We start from the raw sequence: 23,366 nt of genomic DNA, 5'->3' as shown, positions 1-23,366 counted from the left end.
CTATAAGTTCTCCCTCAAGCCTTCTTTTCTCTGGGCTGAGCAGCCCCAACTCTCTCAGCTCATCTTCATAGGAGAGGTGTTCCAGCCCTGTGGTCAACTTAGTGTCTCTCCTCTGGACTTGTTCCAACAGGTCCACATCTTTCTTGTGTTGGAGACCCTAGACCTGGATGCAGTACCTCAGATGGGTAATCTCATGAGAACAGAGCAGAGGGGAGGGAATCACTTCCCACAACCACGCTCTTTTTGATGCAGCGCAGGCTGTGGTTGGCTTTCTGAACTGCAAGAGCACATTAATGGATCGTGTTTTTCTTCTCATCAACTAACACCTCCAAATCTTTCTCCTCTGAATCCATTCTCTGCCCAGGTGATTTGGATTTCCCCAACCCAGGTGCAGGACCTTGCATTTGACCTAGTTAAGTATTATGAGGTTTGCACAGGCCCACCTCATAAGCCTGATTTTTAGTGAGACGGAGTTAAATTAGTGAACTGAATGGACATTCATATGCTAGAGATTGATTCTACTTTATGGTATGTGATGAGATAATTTTACTATTGACAAGGTTACAGTTCTGTTTCCAGAAACCGCAGGTAATTTACCAAATAACATACTACCTGTGTAAGTAAATAGTAAATTGAAAAAGAATTTGTCTAGCACAGTCACATAGCAAGAAAGTGTTTATAATTAAGAGAAAGTGTTTAAAACACATTTTTTTTAATAAACTCTTCAATCAAATACAGATAACATTACAAATAACTAAATAATTTTATATATGACAATTATGATTTATACTCATTTACATCAGAGTTACTGTAGAAATTCCACTTTGTTTTGCTACGCTTCAATGATATCTGTTGCAGAAGTTATTTATCACCAATGTATTAATGTATCTATTTCTTGAAGCCTCCAGAATTTACTGGTGTTGCTGTAGAAAGACAAATAAAACATGTCTGATTTTCTATTTCAGGGAAATCTTGAAGAGTCTTACACTTTTAATCCTCCAGTTGTTGACTGCGCTGTGAGGACGTTGTGGTGAGGTGGTAAGTTGGTGTAGATCTATTACTTTGATCAGCTGAGTTTTCATTTCCAACTTAACTGCTATAACAATATCCTCCAGTGTCTATCTAACAAAACTTGTATTCCAGGCTCTCTTGGAAAATTCCTGAAACTGTAAATCTATGATTGATCTCATATGTAGGAAACCTGAATCACAGAGACATCAAATTTGTTCTGTATTTACACATCAACTTTATATCATATGAACTGGGCAGTTGATTCATACATGCTTCATGTCTGTTTTACAGAAATCCTAGATTCCTACATATCTGGAAATCTGAGTGATTTTTGTAGTTAGTTTAATACAGCATGAGTCACTCAGGAATGTTTGATATTGTCAGCTTTTCAAATTTCAGTAACTATTTGTCAACTACTTGTCAGACTTCTTCCACAATATTCCCTCCCTCCACCCACACTAGTATGACAAAACTCTAAAGGCTCTTCTTTTTTTGACTGCAGGGTATGCTGATAGTCTTAAGAGGTCATTGAGACCTGTCAAAGTTCCTTTGATAAGCAACTTTTATGTAGCTCTAATAAATTACATCATAACTTCTGCTAATATTAGCAGCACTGTAGTAACTCATATAACACTAGCTAGGAATTTGGATCTGAAATAAGATTATTTTTAATTTTTACTTTTAGCTGCTGAGCAGAGACAACAGAAATGACAGTTACATATTTCTAAGTGTTGGAACGGTTCTGAATAGTGAAGGTCCGATGACTGTAATCACATTTCAGACTCAAGGCTCTCAGTCTTAATATAACATGCTTATTCTTTTTTTTTTTCCTTTGTTATGAAGTGAAAGTTTTTGCTAACTGTTGGATCTTGAGTGCTGAGAAACACAAACCTTCATCTTTCACTGAAACACCATAAGGCTTTTGCTAAGTCAGATACCTTTTCTTAGTACTTTTTCATATTTCTATCCATCCATTAAAAAAACTAGAATAGTGTTACAACTCCAATTATACATCCTTGTTATATGAAAAGGAGTCATGTTCCAGAATTTAATCAGTTCAAGAAACCCTTTCAAAATACTAGATGCTGAGAATAATACAGTTGTATCATATTTCTTATTATATGGATGTGGAAATGGTCATTACATTATGTACATCAATTGCAGAGTTAGCACCACTGATGTAGCATAGATTCTTAATTCTCTTAATTCTCTTTTATTGTTGATAAATGGAGAATTTACAGAGCAGGAAAAGTGATTTCTGACATTCATATATGAAGAGCACACAACCCAGAGTCTGTTACATTTTAAACCAGGCAGGTATTTGTTCTGATCAGTCTTCTGAGTGACTTTTTTCTTTATGATATCATCAAAGTATAGTGTCACCTACTACACTGTAGTCCAAAATAAGGGATGTCACACAAGCAGTGTCTATCTGAGTGAATACTAACAACAAAATTCCATTTTGACAGAAAGTTTCCTTTGGAGGACTTTTCTCCTTGCCTTTTAAAATAGTAACAGATTAAAATGTGATCTAAATCGTGTCATTTGGTCATCCTTATATTTTATTTCCTTAGATAAGCTATAAATTACTTTTATTGAAAGTAATAAAATTGTCTCTTCGTGTTGGTTTTTCCTACTATAAAATTACAAGTAGATTAGATGCAGTAATTATTTTACCCAAATTAATAAACATGTTCTCAGAACAAATTCACATTCTTGAAGTAACATCTAATAAATTCAACTCTAACTTATTTCTACGGTCTCTCGAAGTACTGTCTTTTTAAATAAATGTGAACTTAGTATTAATATTTATACTTCAAAGTTAAAGAAGAGTTGATTCTCTGTGGCTAGATTCCCACTTCTTTAAGACTGAAAATCTTGAATAAATATAAATTTGTAGGCTGAAATCCTGTTACCCTATCAAACATAAGACATTTCGTTGAAGGAATTAAAAACAATGAAAAACCAATTAGAAGTTAGAAATAAAAATAAAAAAATATAAAATTAAAATAAAACCCAATTAATAGTGAATTTTGAGTAGTTTAATATGTTTGTCAGTTTCAGAATTCTGTATTTGTGTCATGTATACATTGATATGTAATTTCTCAACTTCCATTCATTTTAAGTTCAGATTTTATAGAAAAAAAAAGAAATCCAAATTCGGCAAACTTTATCTCTTACAGAAATTAATTTAGTGGTGAAATTTCAGAATAATAGAAAAGCCTGCTCAAACTTGAATAGAGGTTGCTAGGTATTGATTTCTTTTAACCAGAAATTCAGTGTTTGATTTTCCTCCACTTGGTGAGCACAGTTCCAGCCCTGAAAATGTCAACATAAAATTCTCCTTAAGGGTGAAATTTTGGTAGTGTAGGAATATAAAGCATGTCTCTTAGACTTCACTGTGTCTCAGATTCCATATTTAAACTTGAATGAACAGGGATACATCTATGGCACTTTCAATGATAATTAAGATACATGCAAGACGAGACAATACGTCTTCATTATTTAGAATTAATTTGCTCTGATTAATGAAAAAAATGGAAACTCTAGATATAGGCTTTTAAGATGCAGTCTATTACTTTCTGTGATCATAGAGTTAAAGGAGGCAATTATTAAAGCTTTTATGATGAACTTCATATTACTAATAAGAATACATGAGTATCAAAATGCTTAACACTGACTGTCAGTTCAATAGCTTGGCAAGCTAGAATTAGAATATTAAAGCTTTAACCTCTAGGCTATATTATTGAAGCCAGTTTAGACTGGTTGAGTTTGAACATTCTTTTAGCTTGACACTCTTGCTTTCCTGAAATGTGATGGTGGAATGAGTTCAAATGCTGAGGATGAAGAACCACATTACAAATAAAATTGTATGTTGTGACAATAGTTCACATCTTGAAATCATAACGGAAAGGTCAAAGACCAGATGTCTCTGCAGAGTCAACTGCACCTCAATTCAATAAACAGGTCTCATGGCTCAAAACTGATGAGGAGCCCTGGAGAAAAAATGAACACTCCCACACCCATGCAGTATTGTAGCTGTGGTTAAAAAATTCTGGTTCATTAAGCTACTTACCATCAGCATAGAATTCACTTTACCAGTTAACTAAGGTTAAAATTATATTAAATAATTTATATATATACAATTATATAAAAAATTTATCCTTTTTTGTTAAAATTTATATTATTTTCAAAAATATTCCTATTGAAAGTGAGAAGAGTGTAAATCAAGCATTCATTTCTACTGAAGGAGTAGTGATTAAGAAAACTCTAATAGAACTGCAGAAAATCTTCATACAGTACAGAAGCATTTTTCCATGAATGCTTCAAGTAGTTTAGTTCTTCTCTAGTGTTATCATTGTGTGGATAGAAACTGGCATAAACAAAATCTTCATAGACTAGTTAGGCATTTTGAAAATGCATCTATTGATATTATTGGGTTTTTTCTCTTCATAATGTTCTATTACAAATTATTTTCAGTAAAATAAAAAGGAAACAATTTCTAATCTGTATTTTTCTTTCCAAATAAATATTAGTATTACTCATAGCAAATAGCAACATTAGGAAATATGTAATATAGTTCAGTGTGTCTCGATAACTGTGTGATGACCAGAGTAGATGAGCCACAAAGACCAATCTCTAGAGTTACAAAGAAGAGGTTATAATAATATAATCTAAAAAAAAAAGGAACATTTTGGGTTTTACCACTATATTTTTACCTTTCATAACCAGGTAATTCTGAATTCATCCAGCACAATATCTGTGGGCTAATTTGAGCTTATTAGCAGTTATTTGCTCTCTTATTGTAAGACAGTTTATTGACAGCCAGAACTTTTTAAAGACCATTTTTAGTATGACCTGTTGTTACACATATGTCAATCTTCTCTTATAAGTATCATATGTATATCTTATAATCATGTGTTCAAAAATTAGTGAATATATTCATCAGTTTCCTAAATATTAGGATTATGTAAAGAAAAATATTGATTGTTTCACAAAGGCCATTTTAATACCTTGTACAGTTTTGAGAGACTTTATTGCCTTGTGAGGGGTCTGTATGCCTAAGGATTAATTAATTATTCATAGAGAACATGTTTTTATCTGAATCATGATGCCTTTTGTGGAAGTGACCAAAAATTTGCAGCAGAAATGTTTATTCTCCATCAGTATATTCTTGGTAGAAAACAACATACTTCAGAAACATCTAAAAAAGAATGAAATCATGTCTTGCTAAAATCCTTTTTCTTAGTAAATTTTATAGCTTTTTTGTTGTTGTTCTGGTTTTAGTTTTTGAATCTGTATTATATTAGTATCATTCTATCAAAAGGTTGATTTTTTTTTCTGAAGTAGAGTGATTACATGTAACTAGGTGTGCAATTAACATCCTTCTAAATCAAGTGAACTTTTATGTAGTTAACTGATAATCACAAAGTAACAGAATGGGTCAGACTGCAAGAGACCACAGTGAGTCATATCATCCAACCTCCCTGTTCAAGCAAGGTCGTCCTACTGCACGTTGCACACAATTGCATCCAGTCAGTTCTTGAAATATCTCCAGTGACGGAGACTTCACAACTTCTCTGGACAATCTGTTCCACTGCACATTCAGCCACACAGTAGAGTTCTTCCTCGTATTCAGATGGAACTTCCTATGCTTCAGTTTCTGCCCATTGCTTCTTGTCCTAATGCTTGGCGTACCTGAGAAGAGCCTGGATCCGACCTCTTGACATCCTCCCTTCAGATACTTATAGGCATTGATGAGGTCCCCTCTCAGTTGTCTTTTCTCTAGGATGAACAAGTCCAATTCCCTCAACCTTTTCTCATAAGAGGGATGCTTCAGTCCCCTGATCATCTTTGTAGCCCTTCACTGGACCTGCTCCAGAAGCTTCATTTCTCTGTTGTCCTGAGGAAACCATAACTGAACACAACACTCCAGATGTGTCCTCATCAGGGCTTAGCAGAGGGGTAGGATCATCTCCCTCAACCTGTGTCAATGCTCTTCCTAATGCACTGCATGATACCATTGGCCTTCTTGTCCACAAGAGCACACTGTTGTCCACCAGGACCCCCAGGTCATTCATAGAGCTGCTTTCCAGCAGGTCAGCCCCCAGCCTGTGCCCGAGATTATTCCTCCTCAGGTGCAGGACCCTATATTTGCCTCTGTTGAGTTTCAGAACGTTCTTCTCTGCCCATCTCTTCAACCATTCAAGGTCCCTCTGAAGGGCTGCACAGCCCTTGGGGGTATCAGCCACTCCTCCAGCTTTGTGTCACCAGTGGACTCACTGAGGAGACATCTGTTCCTCTGTCAAAATCAGTGATGGAGAAGTTAAACAATACTGTGCCCAGTATAGAACCTTGGCAGACACCACTAGTGACAGACCTCCAACTAGACTCTGTGCCACTGATGACAACCCTCTGGGATCTCCCACTCAGCCAGTTCTCAATCCGTCTCACTGTCCACTCATCAAACCCAACTTCTAGTGTTTACCTACGAACATGCTGTGAGAGAGTGTCAAAAGTCTTGCTGAAGTTGAGGAAGACAACATCCACTGCTCTCCCTTCATTCCTCCAAGTAGTTGTTTCATTGTAGAAGGCAATCGGGTTGGTGAAATATGACTTACCTTTAGTGAATCCATGCTGATTACTCCTGAGCACCTTCTTGTCTTTCATGTGGGTAGAGATGGACTCCAGAATGATGTGCTCCATCACATTTCCAGGGATTGAGGTGAGTCTGACTGGTAGTCCCCTCGGTCCTCCTTCTTGCCCTTTTTGAAGACCAGCATGACATTTGCTATGTTTCAGTCCTCAGGCACCTCTCCTGACCTCCATGACCTTTCAATGTTGATCTTGAGCAGCCTGGATGGGACATCAGCCATCTCTGTCAGCACTTGTGGATGCATCCTGGTAGGGCCCATGGACTTGTGGATGTCTGACTCTAACCCAATCCTCCTTGACCAAGGGAAAGTCTTCCTTCCAACATTCACAGACCCTGGTCTCCTGGGTCAGAGATCCCTGGGAAACAGTCTTATCAGTGAAGACCAGTGCAAATAAGGCATTCAATAACTCTGCCTTCTCTATGAGCTGTTACCAGTGTTCCCTCTCCCTTTACTAATGAGGGCACATTATCCTTTATTTTGCTTTTATTACTGACGTATTTGAAAAAGCCCTTTTTCTTACCCTTGACATCCTTGGCCAGATTTAAATCTAGACGGGTCTTGGCCTTTCTGTCTCATTTCTTCTTACTCTGGCCACCTCTCTATATTCACTTCAAGTGGCTTGACCCTGCTTCCATCTCCGATGTATTTCCTGCTTCTGCTTGACTAATGACAGGAGTTTTTTATTCGTCCACAGAGGTTTCTTGCTCCCTTGGCCCAATTTCTTTATCATTGGAATGCATCATTATTGAGCCTGGAGGAAGTGATCCTTGAATATCAATCAACTCTCTTGGACCCCTCTTCCCTACAGAGCCTGTGCCCTTGGGATTCTTCCAAGAAGATCCCTAAAGTGGCTAAAGTTAGTTCTCCTGAAGTCCATGGCTGTAATCTTGCTTGCTGTCCTGCTACCTCTTCATTCAATACTGAACTCCACAATCTCATGGTTGTTACAGACAAGGCTACCCTCAACCTTCACATCATCAACAAGGCCTTCCTTGTTTCATCTTCCTTGTTACTGGGAGATTGGGCAGCACTCCATTCCTTGTGGGATTCTCCACTACTTATGACAGCAAGTTATCATCAGTGCTTTCCAGAAAACTTCTGGAAATGTATTTTATAATGTATTTCTTTTATACAGATTAGTACAGTCGGCCTTGGTAAAAGTAGGCTGTATCTCTAAAACTAAGCCTAATTAATTACAGTGTGATCTAGGATGTTGATAAACTCTCCCAAATAAACAAGGGTTGAAGATCTGTTGTACTTTATGCAAGTTATGAGATAGATTATAAGAATTCTGAAGACAAGGTATCCAGAGTGATTTTCTTTTTCATTTATCTTTCCTATTTTGAATTCAAATGCACTTTTATTATTTCTCAAATGCTCAGTGTTGTGGTTCTGATTCCTCAAAGCATTACAGCTGATGAGAATTAGTGAACAAGATTGTTCAGTTACTTTCTGTAAGTGTAAAAGATTCTTTTCAGAAGAATTATTTGAGGAGTGGGGAATTTATGTCATTCAAGGAAGCTTTGCCACCTGGAAAAGAACATCGTCCCATAGATAGTTTGGTCTTTTTATTTCTCTTGCCTTACAGAGAGGTTAACCCCTGGAAAAGATAAAATTCTTACAGACAACCTTGGAGGCCTCACGAGGTAGGGCCAGGTAAACCATTAAAAAGACCCAAAGAGGAAAAAGCAGCGTGTTTTTTCATGCCCAGTGTAGGTAGCACCATCATAGTAGTGTTCTCAGCTTTAGGAAATAAATTTTTCTAAATCCTTCTGCTGCCTGGTATTTAGGGTACCTGCAGTCCTCACAGTTTCACTCATGTTCCTTTTTTATTATTTTCTGTCAGATCCTGGGAGACAATTGTCTTCCTTTGGAAAAAAAAAAATTTCTAAATAATCATTTAGACTATGTTCTACATGTGTGTTTGGACTTTAGAGGCATAATAGAAAAGCAAGAATACTATGTGCAGTGTTTATGCAGTTGTTAGATTTTGTTTTAGAGGTTTAAGGATTATAATACTGTAACATGCAAAATTTTGAAATGTTATAATGCAGAACACTGTGTATCCTCTCTTTAAGTTAGAGAATCTATAATGAAATAATCAACTTTTCTGTTTTATAAACCACTCTAGACACATCTGAGACTACCACATACTTTTTTTATTCTTTCAGTAAATGTTCAGCAACGTTGAGTGAACCAGTAGTTGATAGCACATATATTAAAAAGATATCACAGTTCTGACTTTTTTCTGAAGTCTTATATGAGTAAACCATGGTCAATATTTTAACAATTGACTTAACATTCAAGATTCCAAAAAGGCAAAACCCCCTTACTTTTCTTTGTCTGTTTATTTTGTTTTTTCAACTTCCTTTAATGTTATAAATAACTATTTATTTTCTCTTGTTGGGCTGATTCATGATTGAAGTTCTGATTTCCTATACTAATATGGATGACAACTTGGAAGTATAAAAATGCCTCTTTTCCTGCTTAAAATTGGGCAGGTAACTGTTGCAGGGCTGCTAAATTGCATCTGAATTCTGATATTGTACTAGAAATCATGAATAGTGGATTTTTCTGGTGTGAAGAATAACATCAAGTACTTGGCAAAAGTAATTTATTCAAAGTGTTTGTTTTCACACATTTTCATCTTTACTGTCTCTCTAAAAGGTGAATGGAAATATGTTTCTGATAAGGAACATGCTATCATATAGAAAGAAGGAGTTTACAGAAGTGTGTCACTGTGATGTATGACATGACTTGTGGCATGGGATTCACAACCAGCATATAAAACAAGGCCCTAATAGATTAATGTTATATCATCACAACACTTGGTTTCCTGCATAGGTTTCTAAAATCTGTACTTGCCTTATTTTCATCATACAACTGTTATGGATTCTATTATTGGATAAATTTTTTTTTTTATTTTGATAAAAATGCTTGTCAGACCAATATTTGCCTGAAATCCAAAGCACTGGGGTTTTCACAGTCCTCCCCGCCAAAGAATATAGATTCAAAAGTCTGGTGTTCCTAATACTAATACAATTACTAATAGGCGTAACATTTTCTGTCTGATCTAATGTGTTAGAATATGAAACAGAACAGAACCAACAAGACCTAACTGATTTTTTGGTGAGAGTTCTTTTCTCTGATCAATCTGCAGTTAGGTCAAGTGCTAGATATATTCTATGTGACCAAAAGGTCTCTGGTGGTCTATGTGACTATTCTAATAGCTAGAAAAATTGTTATTCTTGAAAAGGGTGATACGTCCCCAAGACTGGGCTTTTTATTTGTTCTTGGGCTTTGCTTTTTTTTTTAATATGCATATATACTTATTTCTGCCTTGTGCATGAACAAAACTGCTTGTCTATTTTTTTTTATTTTGATATTCATGTAGAAAGTCAAAACTATTTATTTTTCTATCTAGAAATAGAACGTCTGCATCCTAACGGTCGTTGAAAGAGGTTTTCATACTATGTGGGACATCAGTAATTAAGAATATTTAGTATAAATCAGTTTGTGTCCTAGAGAATGTGTTAGCCAAAGTGAAGATGAAAAATTTTCAAGCCTTTAATTGACAATTTTGATGATACAGCTCTTTAGAATATTGATATAATAACCATCATGTTAAATACTTGAATTCTGCATAACATACACTATCAATGAAAAAACTTTATAATGACTAGGTTTGAGACAGCATGATTTTAATATAATCAGAAACAGGGAGGAGAGAGAATATCTCAGTGCTAGTTTACATTTTTAAAGTAGTATACAACAAGGTGCTATGTCTGTACAATGTGGTACACTGCACAGAATCTGTGATAGGTAAACTTTTTATGAATTTTACCATGACAAGTGTCATGGTTTGAGATACCCCAAAATCCTAATTCCCTAGCACCATTCCCCCTCCCACATCTCAACCTAATGTGAGATGGGTTTTTCCAGACAAAACACACCAGACTCAAAGTGGGGGAAAGGGAATATATTACAATGACTGTACAAATAAATACTATAACACATTATACACACGATCACAACTATCTCTACCATGACATATAGTATTTACAATGGATCAGATCTCTTCTCCCCTCCAAATAAAAGTCCAGGAGGGAAAGAAGGACAGATCCCTTCCAGTCCCAAAGCAGGAATCTCTTCTAAGGCAGCAGGTCTCCTCATCTCATGCATGCAGCAGTAACTGGATTGTTGTAGCTGGATCTCTGTTCAATACACACAAGGGGGTCTCCAAGCCCCTCGGCTCTCCTTCGGTCCAAACAAAGGCCTTACCTGTGGACTGCGAGCAGGGACAAGACTCGCGTCACCACAGGTATATCACGAAATGCAGAGGCATCTTCGTGAAAGTCCCTTCCTCAGGGGATTCAAATTCCCCTTTGCAGAGCTCCGTGCTCTGCCTCAAGGCAGCGGGGGGGGGGGCGAAGCCCTGCTCCACATTCCTCTCCATCCCGGTCCAGCTTCCCAGGACGCTCTGAGCTTCTCAGCTCCTCTCTCTCTCATTCTCTCTGGTGCTGCATGTCCAAAACTGCTCTCCAAAACAGGAGTCCATCTCCCTCCTTTTCCTCAGAGGGATCAAAGGAGTTTTGGGGGGTCTGGTATCAGTTCTTACCCCTAGAACTCTGTAACTCTGCTGCGGGCTCTCTTTTCCTCGTCTCTCCTTCCAGGAGTTCTTTCTCTGGTGCTGCATGTTGTTCCTGCTGCTCAGGTCTTATCTATCCTGGCTCTCTACCAGTCTCTGGATGCTGCGTCTCTGCTTTCTGCTCTGTCTCCGCTGCCCAGTTTGGAGAAAACATCTCCCGGCTTAACTACAGACACTTAGTCCAGTCTAACACTGTTCCAAGTCTTTGCAGTCCCCCCCCAGCCAGGGGCTGGGAGGCCCCAGAGGTCCCGAGGGGCTCAGAGCCCCTCTCCTCATGGCTTTACAACATGGCCACTTCTCCTACTACCCAAACCTACAACTCTTCTCTTCCGGTCAGCTTGTGGTATGTTTACATTTCTGCAGGAGTGCCCATTGGACAGAACTTCAAAGCTTCCAGGGGTTTCCACCCCTTGGGAGTTACCACTTTTTTTTAGCCTCTGGGGGGAAAACAAGATCCAGACCACTGCAACAAGTAAAATGTATTTACCATTATCCTATTTTCTGTAACCATTAAAGATGATCTAAACCACTGTTTTTAACAAGAAAAAAAATAAAATTAAATAATCAACACCCCACTCAACCAAAAAACCTACAGAAGTTGAAACTTTAAGTTGTATAAGTGATTTGAGATTTTGTACTTCCAGCTTTATACAGTTCAAATTAGAGACCCCCAATAGTCATAAAAAAACCCCACTAAAGCACCATAAAGAAATCTGGCTCTTGTTATGTGCTTGTACCTTTGCTTTCCAGAAAGTACTTTCTATGGAAGCCTAGTAGGACAAATCACCGCTAACAGAAGTTATGGTTTAAGAGATAAACCAATTGCAAAAAATACTTCCTTTTGAGGAATGATGATTTTTCACTCAGGGGAACAATGGGGTTTGAGTGAATGAATTACTAGTGCAAATAAAATTTGATCTTGTGGTGGGTTGACCCTGAATGCCCACCAAAGCTGCTATCACTCCCCTTCTGATATTTACTGGGCAAGAGGAAATATAATGAAAAGCTCATGGGTCGAGATAAGGACAAAGAGAGATCACTCACCGACTACCACCATAGATGGAACAAAATCAACTTAGTTTACTTCATTGCTGATCAAATCAAAGTCATGGCTAGGCTTCGCGAACGAAGATTTGGGAAGGCACTATCCACATTTGTTACAGGCACGCTGGTGGCTTATGAGGCCAATACGTGATAGACATATCCGATTGCAAAGGCACAGCAGAAAGACTCCTTAGATGGTATATTCTGCAAGACACGATTCTTTCTGCATTGCCTTTTCTCCTCAAGAGTGATCCTGCGTGTGTTCTCAAAGGAGACAGCTGCGTTACAGATGGTGTGTCTCCAGGTCTCCCGACTGGAGGCCAGAGTAGGCCAGTTATGGTGATCAATATGGCCAAGGCTGAGATGTTGTTTCAGGGAGTCCTTGTATCTTTTCTTCGGGGCTCCTCTCATGTGGCAGTCGGTGGCAAGTTCACCATAGAGCAAGATCTTAGGGAGGCGGTGGTCCTTCATCTTTGAGACGTGCCCTGCCCATCGCAGCTGTGTTCTCAGCAACATGGCCTCAATGCTTGTGATTGCTGCTTGTTCAAGAACAGATGTATTGGTCAGAAAATCTGACCAGTGGATGTTTAGGATTGTACAGAGACAGTGTTGATGGAAGCGTTCTAGGAGTCGCAGGTGGTGGCGGTAGACGACCAATGATTCGGAACCATATAAGAGAGTAGACAGCACTATGGCTTTGTAAACACTGATCTTGGTGCTTTTCTTCAGGTGTTTATTACACCATACTCTTTTGTGGAGTTTTCCAGAAGCATTATATGCCTTTGCTAACCTGTTGTCTATCTCTCCGTCAATCTTACCATCCGAGGAGATGAGGCTACCTAGGTAATTAAACGGCTGGACTGATTTGAGCTCTGATTGGCCAATGGTGATATGGGGATGATGGGGGACTTCCTGAGGTGCACGTTGATGGAGGACCTCTGTCTTCTTTAAACTGACTTCCAGCGTCTGCAAAGCAGGATGTTAAACACTGCAGGGCTGCTTCTGTGTAGGCAACAAGGGCAGCGTCCTCATGTCCTCACAAACCAAAGTAGGATAATAAGAAAATAAAAACTTAAAAATGTCTTACCTTTCTTTCTGGACTTAACTTTGCTCCTGGATTCACTACCTCATCCCCAGTGGCACAGAGGGATCAGGAATGAGGGTTGGGGTTTGTTTATCACACATCTCTGCTACTTTCTTCCTCCTCACACTCTTTCCCTGCCCCAGCATGAGGTCCCACCCAAGGGTTGTAGTTCTTCTTCATGAACTGCTCCAGCGTGGGTCCTCCATGGGGTCATAAGTCCTGCCAGAACATTTGATTCAATGTGGGCTTCTTTCTCCACAAGGACACAGGTGCTGCCAGGTGCTTCCAGGAGCCTGCTCCAGCACAGGCTGCACATGGGGTCGCAGCCTCTTCCAGGCGCATCCGCCTGCTCCACCAAAGACCTCCATGGACTGTAGAGGCACATCCTGACTCACCATGGTCTTCAACACAGGCTGCAGGGGAATCTGCTCCAACACCTGGAGCACCTCCTCCCCTCCATCTCTGCTGACCTTGGTGTCTGTAGAGTTGTTCGTCTCACACATTCTCACTTCTCTTCTCTGACCACAGTTGCTCCTGCACAATAACCTTCCCCCCTTCTTGAATATGTTATTCTAGGTGTACTACTACCACCTTTGGTGGGCTCTGTCTTGGGCAGTGGGGAGGCTGTCTTGGAGCCAGGTGGCATTGGCTTTACTGAACATGAGGGAAGCTTCTTGAAGGTCTCTGGAGGCCCGCCCATCAAAACCTTGCCATGCAAGGTCATTAATAATTGTTATTACATCACAAAGCCAACTGTAAAATGTATTTTTGAAAATGATGTTCATAAATGAATTCTGCTGATACCACCAAGCTCTGTTACCAGTCTTACATATTGTAGTCTAAACAGTAACGTTGCAAATTTTTTGTGTGATAAATACTTTTAAATTAGTCTCATTGGCATACATGGTGTAAGGGAATGTATTCAGGTAGCATCAATGTGATGTAACAGTGTGTGACAGAATGTATCTCACCAGAAATTGTTCAATTATTTTGGACCAATATATAAAATGAAAAAGAATATGTAAATTACACATTATGTATGTAAATTACAACCTTGAATTTTATAAATTACTACCAAGATGACACCTATTTTATTTTTGAAGCACTGAAAGACAACAGAGGTAGAAAAGGGGAAAAAATTAAATATTGTCCTGCTTGTTTTCAAATGTAAGGTAAATTACTTTGAAATACCGTCTGCATTTGGTGAAGGACATTTTGAGCCCAAAGTTTAGATCTGAACTCTAATAATTACAGAACTTTAGGTCTGAGATTCGACTTTAATAAAATAATTTGTTAAAATAATGCCTTTAATAAGCATGCTTATATAAAGTATGACTGTGCTTTGACTTTTATTTTAAAACTTTCATAGCTTCATAATTATAATAATTTTTATATAATATTTTTTGGTGCTAGAAAACCTTTTATAGCATTCAATTTTTAGAAATTTGGTTTTTATCACTGGTCTGTCTAGAAAGAGAAGTGTCCAGAAAAGAAACATCCAGAAACATCCAATGCCAAAATGCCATGATAGTCTCTTCCCACTAGTTTTCTGATCTGATTTTTCTAACATGGGAGTTCAGGTGTATAAATTATTGTTTTAACTTTATTTGCTATTGAAATGAACGTTATGAATCTTTAAAGGTTTTACCATCATTAATTGTCTTCAAAGCTTTCAAAAGTTGCAAAATAATAAACACAGTTAATGATCCTTAGTGTAAACACCTGTCTTCTTCGGCATGCACATATTTTTCATAATGACTAAGATCTGATGGAATGTTTCTGAAAAATGGGCAGAAGCTCACTTTTTTCCCTACATTCCTTACCAAATTTGGTATTTTTCCCTCATAAAAATGTAGAAATATTGTTCAATAAAATAATTGGTCAGTTTGCTCGGTTTGGTTATTTTTAAGTGTCTGATTCCTTAAAAATTAGGTTATCTAAGAAAACATCTCTAAATGTTTAGATTACACTGGAAAGAATGAACACATCTAAAATTTGATGCCAATTTATAAACAAATAATTTAAATATTAAAGGCAAGATTAAAAAATATAACTAAGCTATACGTAGTTTTATCTATCTATCTATCTATCTAACTAATATATAACTGTACCATGTAGTTGATGGATTTAGAATCTTAGGGGAATACTTGAACAGAAATTCTGACCTACTTTTCAACAAGATCTGAACTTTAACTTGACAAGATACAACTTCCGAATACCCAACATTTGCAGAAATGACAGTGCTATAGGTAAGAAAATATACTATTATAAAAAGACTGTTCTAAGATTGCTGTGCTTTACAGTATCAGTATTAATTTCTCTTTGTAATTCAAAGACATAGATTGAAATTGACATCTATAATTCTACATATGAAAACATAAAAATCTATGTCAGAATAAATATTTTACCTCAAACAAGATACAAATGTTTTCAGAATTCTCAAGTAGTGGTCCTTTTCTTTTACTTTTTGTACAAGTAAACTGTCTACTACATTTCCAGTTATCAGATTTTCAGTTAAACTGAAAGGTCTAGAATGAAGGGAAAGCAACAAATTTCTTCCTCAAGCAAAGAAATGCTGAGGAAGGAGAGACCTAAATGGAACAAAATAGGAAAAAATATTAAGGATGCCATTCTGTATGACAGAGAATTTCTTCACATCAAAAAGTATAAAACAAAAAAGAGAGGAGAGAAAAGCTGCAGTTCGTATTAGGAATGAGCATGGGAAATAGAAATGAAAAAGACACAGGAGACATTATCTTGTCTGAAATAAAGGAGAATATGACCAAAAAATTGCATCTTCATTGGCATGCAATTGTTTTACACTTAGATCACATAAAATATTTTTTTCCAGATAGAGGTAGAGGCACAGATTCACCAAAATTACTATTCTTTTCCTATCTTTTCTACACTGTGAGATACTTTGTCTTTCTATCTCATATATACATATATTTTTCTTGGTTTTCAGTGCAGGAAGAGCAACTCACAAAATATTCTTTAGACACTAAACTGATGGAGAAAAATAAAATACCTGCTTTGTTGGATATGCTGGACACAAAGAATTAAAATATCATAATGGAATGCTAAAAGACAAATCAGATACAATCTTCAAGTCCAGAGCAGTGCATTTCTGTAGTCACTCTTCTGTAAGGGTGGGACAAATTCCCTTCCAAAATAGAAGTTAATTTGTACATTACACAGCTGTTCATGTACCTTTTCAAAGCTAAAAAAGAATTTCCTTTGTCAGGATGGGGTGTATGAGGAACTGGTGAAGAATAGAACCCTTTTGTGCAACAACTAATTCTCTTAAGAGAACTCATCAGTGCAGAAACAAGAAAGATGCCTAATATTCTGATACCAGTTGTCTGTGTTTTCTCCTCTTGAAGTCATTTGGGAAATCAATATAACCATTTATAGATCTCTGTGCATGAAAAATTCCTCTGTGACTTAATAGGTGCAGCAGTACTCCTGTAGGAGTACCCCAGATGAATATTTATGTATTTTCTGCATTTCATTCTTATACAAGAAGCTGACCACTTCAATAGCAAAATATTCTTTAGAAATGCTACATATAAAATTTAGTCTTGTGAGACAAACATTATTAAAACCTCCGAGCCTAAAGACCCTTCCCCCTGAAAATCAGATTTTTTTTCTCACACTTTTCATAGGTATAAAGGTTTGAAGGTGTACTTAGCATAATAGGACTCTCTCAGAAAAAGTAGTAATAAAGGATTTGAAATGTTATAATTTCATTATCTTTGATAGCTAGTTTTCATTTAATAAAAATTTTTAAATTATTAATCTTGCGTATTATTTCCTTTATAATATATGTCTACAATTTGAGACTCTTAGATTTCTTAAGAATATTTCTTAAGATATTTCTTAAGTAGCTTACAAGAATACTTTGAAAGGCTTTAGGTATAGCTACCTACAAAATAAAATATACATGTATATTTTTTTCAGATTTTTGTTTCAGCATTTTTAAAATGCATAATAAAATGGTTTCATTTTATTGCCCTAGCTCTTATTTACTTTTGAGAAACAGATAATTAGATGCAGATACTTGAATTGCTACAGAATAAAAAAGCTTATTCAGTTGAATAGTATTTTTATCAATGACATTTAATTTTATTTGCATAGAAAAAGAGCAATATCTTACATAAGAAAATATGTATTTGTCATAACTTTAAAGGCTACTTAACAGAATCTTCAGACTACCTTATTCTCTCACTTTTTTTCATATACAGTGAATTTACTGTCCTACACAGATAGCATGCCTAGCCCAAGGATAGTATCAGTACATTACAAAGTGGTATTTGGACTATTCAGCTACTTAAGCATATCTGAGATACTAGAGTTTGCTCAGAAAACCTTTTAAAAATGCTGTTGAATCAGCATCTGCATCTCCCCAGAAAACACATGACTCAGTCTTCCGTGACTGTGGACACAGTCCTATGATACTGTTACAGTGAATATTTGCAGTTGAAATTTTATTGATTAAAATCAGGATGCTTTTAGGACTCTTTAGGAAGACTATCAATTTCAGAGGTTATCTACACTTTATCCTGTTCTATTAGTACTAGTAGCAATACCCACACTCCTCAAAAAAAAAATCTGTATATTTTTTCCTATCTATTTTCATTTCCTTTTTTTTTGTTAAAAAACACATAATATAAAATCACAATACTAATTTACCAAATTACTAATTTACCAAAGCTATTTTACCAAAAAGTCATAGCCTGCAATTTAACCAGATGAATTCCAACAACATAGTGACTAGGCTTGAATTAAGAATGTGGATCTTCTGGCTTCTGTTTTAATCAACTCATGCATTGGGGGCATACATTAATGTTTTGAATTCTTAACTGTTTCACAAAAGTGACCTGTTTTAAAACTTATCTGTAAGATCACTCTATAACAGTTTTTAGATAAATGTATTTTAAAGCTAGCATTGAAGTTACTGGCATGTAAAAGTGTTTTGTGAGAGACAAAGAACATGTTTGTAAGCTTCAGGTGTCCACACTATGATCTGCATATCAAACACAGTTCAAAATCTTCAGTAGTAAATTCAGGGAAAACAGTTAACAGATCAAGGTTTTCCTTCTATGATTGAATACCACCCATCTTGTTGCTTGCTGAGTGCAACCTGTGAAATTTAAAAGCAGTAGAATTTGTTGTTGTTGTTGTTGGTTTGGTTTTGGTAAAGGTCTTCAGGCTATCTGTTCTGTTTTTTAACTTAGATGTTCTTGACACCAAATGGTACTTTTTGTGGATTAAAATTTGAGTAAGAAAAAGGGCCTGGAAATTTGTCGCTGACATTTCCTCTGATTTTGGAAAATAAATTTACTGACAGCCTCTGGAGACTCACATACTGTCAGTTGAAGACTAAACTTCAAGAGCACAAGAGAAGTTGTCCTAAGGATAACTTGTTTTACTGTTCAAGATTGAGACTTTTCCTCATCTTCCTGCTGAACCAGGCTGCTCTTCTTCCCTGCTGGCTTATCTTTCAGCACATTGGGGCAGCCTGCTCCTGCACCTTCAACATTTCTTTCTTAAAGAATATATAGCCTTCCTGGGCCCCTTTGTGTTTAAGGGATGCTGCCCAAGGGACTTTACAAATCAGTGTTCCGAATAGGCCAAAGTCCATCCTCTACAAGTCCAGTGCAGAGATTTTGTTGATACCCCTCCTTAGTTCACTGAGTTATTGAAAATTCTACCATTTCACTGTTGCTGTCCCCAAGACAACCTCCAAACACCACATCTCCCACCAGCCCTTCTCTGGTTGTAAACAGAAGCTCTAGCAGGACCTCACCCCTGGTAGGCTCACTCACCAACTGTGACAGGAAGTTATGCTCCACACTCTACAGGAACCTCCTAGTCTGCCTCTTCTCCGCTCTGTTGAGTTTTTGGCAGACATCTGGAAGGTTAAAATTTCCCACAAGAACAAGGGCTGAAAATCATGAAACATCAGCCAGCCACTTGTAGAATTATTCATCCACCTCTTCGTCCTGGTTGAGTGGTCTATAACAGACTCCCACCAGGATATCTGTCCTGTTAGCCTTTCCCCTGACTGTTACCCATAGGCACTCAACCTTATCATCACTGGCCTTGAGCTCTATACATTTGAAACGCTCCCTAACATACCGAGCCACTCCACTGCCTCTTCTACATCGCCTGTCCTTTCTGAAGAGCTTGTAGCCATCCATGGCAGCACTCCAGTCGTGTATGTCATCTCACCATATTTCCACGATGAGAATTGTGTCATAGCTTTCCTGCTGCACAATGGCTTCCAGCTCCTGCTGTTTGTTACCCACACTGTGTGCATTCGTGTACATGCACTTCAGCTGGGCTATGAATTTCAAGCCCAACTCTGTCTTGCCACCCCCAGGCTCATCTCTAGTGAGCCTTGTCTCATTCCACTTCCCCCTTCAAACCTAGTTTAAAGCCCTCTCAATCGGCCCAGCCAACTCAAAGGCTAGAATCCTTTTGCTCTTGCTAGATAGGTGAACCCCATCCATCTCCAGCAGGCCTGGTGTCATATAAACTGTCCCAGTAATGCCTGAACTGCTTTTGGCATCCATCCCAGCTACAAGGCAATAAAAAACACGACCTATGCTCCTGTCACTTCAACAAGGGCTTGAAACCTTGAAGCCTTTTTTGATTACCCTGGTACTCCTCTTATCAACCTTGTCACTGCCAATGTGGACAACCAGCGGTGGGTAGTAATCAATAACCATTGAACTCAATAGTTCAAAGTAACAATAGAACGCAATACAAAATTGAGAAATGTGTTCTTCTTTGTGTAAAAATACTGGGGAAAGAACATAATTTAGATTTAAAATCAGAATCCAATAACATGAATACTAGGATAGGAGCTTTATTTCACTGCAACACAAAATCCTGGATATTTAAAGCAAAAACTATTTTAGGTAAGTGAAATATGCCATTTCTGTCTTTCTCTTGTCACCTAGTTCTTATGAAAACAATACAATTTACTGCAAATATGTACTCTTGTATAAACCAGTCTTCTCCAGTTTGAGCATGCTAAAATCTGAATCTTGGATAAAGAGTCTCATCATGCAAACTATAACAGCTATTTTTGATTTGCTAAGAAAAATTAATTGAATTCCTGAACCTTTTCCCCTGGGAAACAAGAAAAAAAAAGAGGTTAAATCTCAACAAACCATTTACATTTTTTCTACTGTTAATTAATACAGTATTTTCAATTATATTAATTTTTTTTAAATTTATCTCATGTCCTTAATACTATATAGTGCTATTTTCTAGTAATAAAGCAATTTCTATACTTCACTGTAGAGTTGACTTCATTTCTTTCTGGGATAATGTACTAAAAATTATGATTTCTAAAATAATTGTAGATAATAAGTTCTATAGACATATAAAATCTTCTCGCAAAGTTAATCCGTGTATCTACACCTACAGGGTTTTTTTTCTGCTTGAGTGGCCAATGAAAGAATATGCACATTTACTAATAACAAGAAGTGTCCTCTCATAAAAAAGTATATAAGCACCAAGATATGATGAGGCAATTTTGGAAAAGCAAATAACTGCTTTTGAAAACTGTTTTCCCTGTCTGGTTGTTTCTGTATTCTAATTGCTTATTGTTCAAATGAAGATTAATTGTCATAGAAAACCAGTGAAACTTTTTAGGATATGTGCATAAACAGTTCTATATTTATGACTGGTAGACTCCAAAATCACATTTGGAATTGTGTTCTTTGTGGCCTTATTAATGTAGTCTGAAAAATGTAGGCTCTTATCTCTAACATAATTGAATTTTTTTTTATCAACTGCTCTCAGGAAAGCAGCTTGACCTGCATCTTTGCAGGGTCAGTGATTTTTGAACTTAGTGATTCAACAAAGATTATAGAGTAGAAATGTGTAATAGCAGTGTTCACCTAAGATTTACTTTCTGACACTGTCAGTTGGAAAAAAAAAGATTAAATATATTTGCATTAAAAAGATTTTGCAGGTAGGTCAATGTCAAATAACTTTATAATCTGTTCCCGGTTCTATTATTCATTTGTCAGGCTATATTTTATGCAGTTTCAAACATGTAAAGTGAAATTTCATTATTTGTTCTCCCTAGAGCAAACTATATATGTTATCTGTACCCACCAAAATAACCAGCCAGGCTTTATTTGTAAAATTATAACTAACTTTATTAAGTAGACTAAATGTATTATAAGCAGAGATAGTTCAAGATTCCAAGAAGGTCTGGTAAAAGCAGATGAATGTTGTTATTCTGCTGTTGATTTTTCTTGTAAGAAGTAAAGTGTTGACATTTCTATAATGAAAATGCTGTTAATGCAGATCTGTCAGTTAATGGTACCCCTGAGCTGCATTGTTGGATTTCATTATGTATTACAGTAAATAACATTTACTGTGAAAAAGTGTAAAATTAATTTCAGTGGAGCAGTTTTCTTCTACTTAGCAATCAGTATATTAAAAAATGATTCTACAGAAAAAATAAGATTTATTTCATGTGCTGGTATCAAACTAAATAATCTGTGCATGAAGAAGGAAATGGAATCAAAACTTAGAGCTTTACTAAGTTGTTTATAGCAATGGTATGATTAAAGAAATGTAGTGCTTGATAGGGGAAGTTAGAGCTATTTAGAGTGAAATGTCAGGACTAATTTAAGACAGCAAACTAAAAAACTTAGTTTTTTCTGTATATTCTGAATATATTTGAATTGGGAGCTCCACATGAGCTACTTTTCTGCATGAAGACTTTGGCAATGTTTGGTATTGTATACATTAAAATAAAATACGTATGAATCCATTTTGTATAGATCATGCACACCAGTCGTAAACAGACACATAAATTCACATGCATGTATAATCACCTCAACCTGACATCTTTGGTCAATAAAGATGGCAACAAACAGATACTGTTGAATGCAATATCACACATCATGCTTTATAACTTCAGGAGACAATCTAAGGAACATGTTCAATTCAGTGATTGCTCTTGTTTAACATCCAGTAAATCCTTACAAGTACATTATTATGTTTGTTGCTACAGTCTTTGCAAATAAAAGTGTATACTTTCTTTCCTGTAGTTAACTGGAAACTTTGAGGTTTATTCTTTTCCCTTCAAGATTTCTTCCTGTAATCTAAATGTATCTTCATGTCAGTGATGAGTGAATGAAATGAGCATTCTCATTGTCCTCTCTATTGGTGCTGTTATTCTAAAGACGCTAGTGACAGCATGGTTGTTGAAGATGTCACAAGGGAAATGTTAGGATTGCTTCTGTATTGGTAGGTGCTTTGCAGAGGAAGTAAGTTGCCATTCAAGCTTCTAGAGATAACCTCAGATTCATATGGCAACAGTTTTCTCTTGCTATTGTAAGGCTGATCTGTAACTTTGGGTGCTGGAAACTATTGCCTAAAAAAGCATTGAACTATACTGTATGTAGGATTTGGGACATCAAATCAAACTCAAACCGTTTGATTTAATACTAGACGAGGAGGATAAACACTAAGAACCAAGTCTTATATGATGATGTTCTTACATTCCCTCCTTTCTTATTGGGAAGGATTAACAATGAAAGGGAGGGGAGAGGAGAGGGTCGGAGAGGGTTGGAGAGGAGAAGAGAGGGTCGGAGAGGGTCGGAGAGGGTCGGAGAGGAGAGGAGAGGGTCGGAGAGGGTCGGAGAGGAGAGGGTCGGAGAGGAGAGGGTCAGAGAGGGTCGGAGAGGGTCGGAGAGGAGAGGGTCAGAGAGGGTCGGAGAGGAGAGGGTCGGAGAGGAGAGGTTCGGAGAGGTTCGGAGAGGAAAGGAGAGGTTCGGAGAGGAGAGGTTCGGAGAGGAGAGGTTCAGAGATGAGAGGTTCGGAGAGGTGCGGAGAGGTTCGGAGAGGTTCGGAGAGGTTCGGAGAGGAGAGGTTCGGAGAGGAGAGG

General features: G+C 37.2%; 1 protein-coding gene across 47 annotated transcripts in view; it reads left to right on the top strand.

Moving 5' to 3' along the window:
• Positions 1-23,366, top strand: part of PTPRD (protein tyrosine phosphatase, receptor type D) — a 1,162,785-nt gene that overhangs the window by 253,930 nt on the left and 885,489 nt on the right. For all 47 annotated transcript variants that reach the window (XM_027635107.1, XM_027635108.1, XM_027635120.1 and 44 more), the window contains one exon: positions 966-1,038. The gene's annotated coding sequence lies outside the window, so the exon portion shown is untranslated. The remainder of the gene's footprint in view (positions 1-965; positions 1,039-23,366) is intronic.

Source organism: Corapipo altera, unplaced genomic scaffold (assembly GCF_003945725.1).
Source record: "Corapipo altera isolate COAL_440 unplaced genomic scaffold, ASM394572v1 61411, whole genome shotgun sequence".
NCBI lineage: Eukaryota > Metazoa > Chordata > Aves > Passeriformes > Pipridae > Corapipo > Corapipo altera.
The sequence above is the reverse complement of the archived record's forward strand: the minus strand, read 5'-3'. Positions and strand labels throughout refer to the sequence as shown.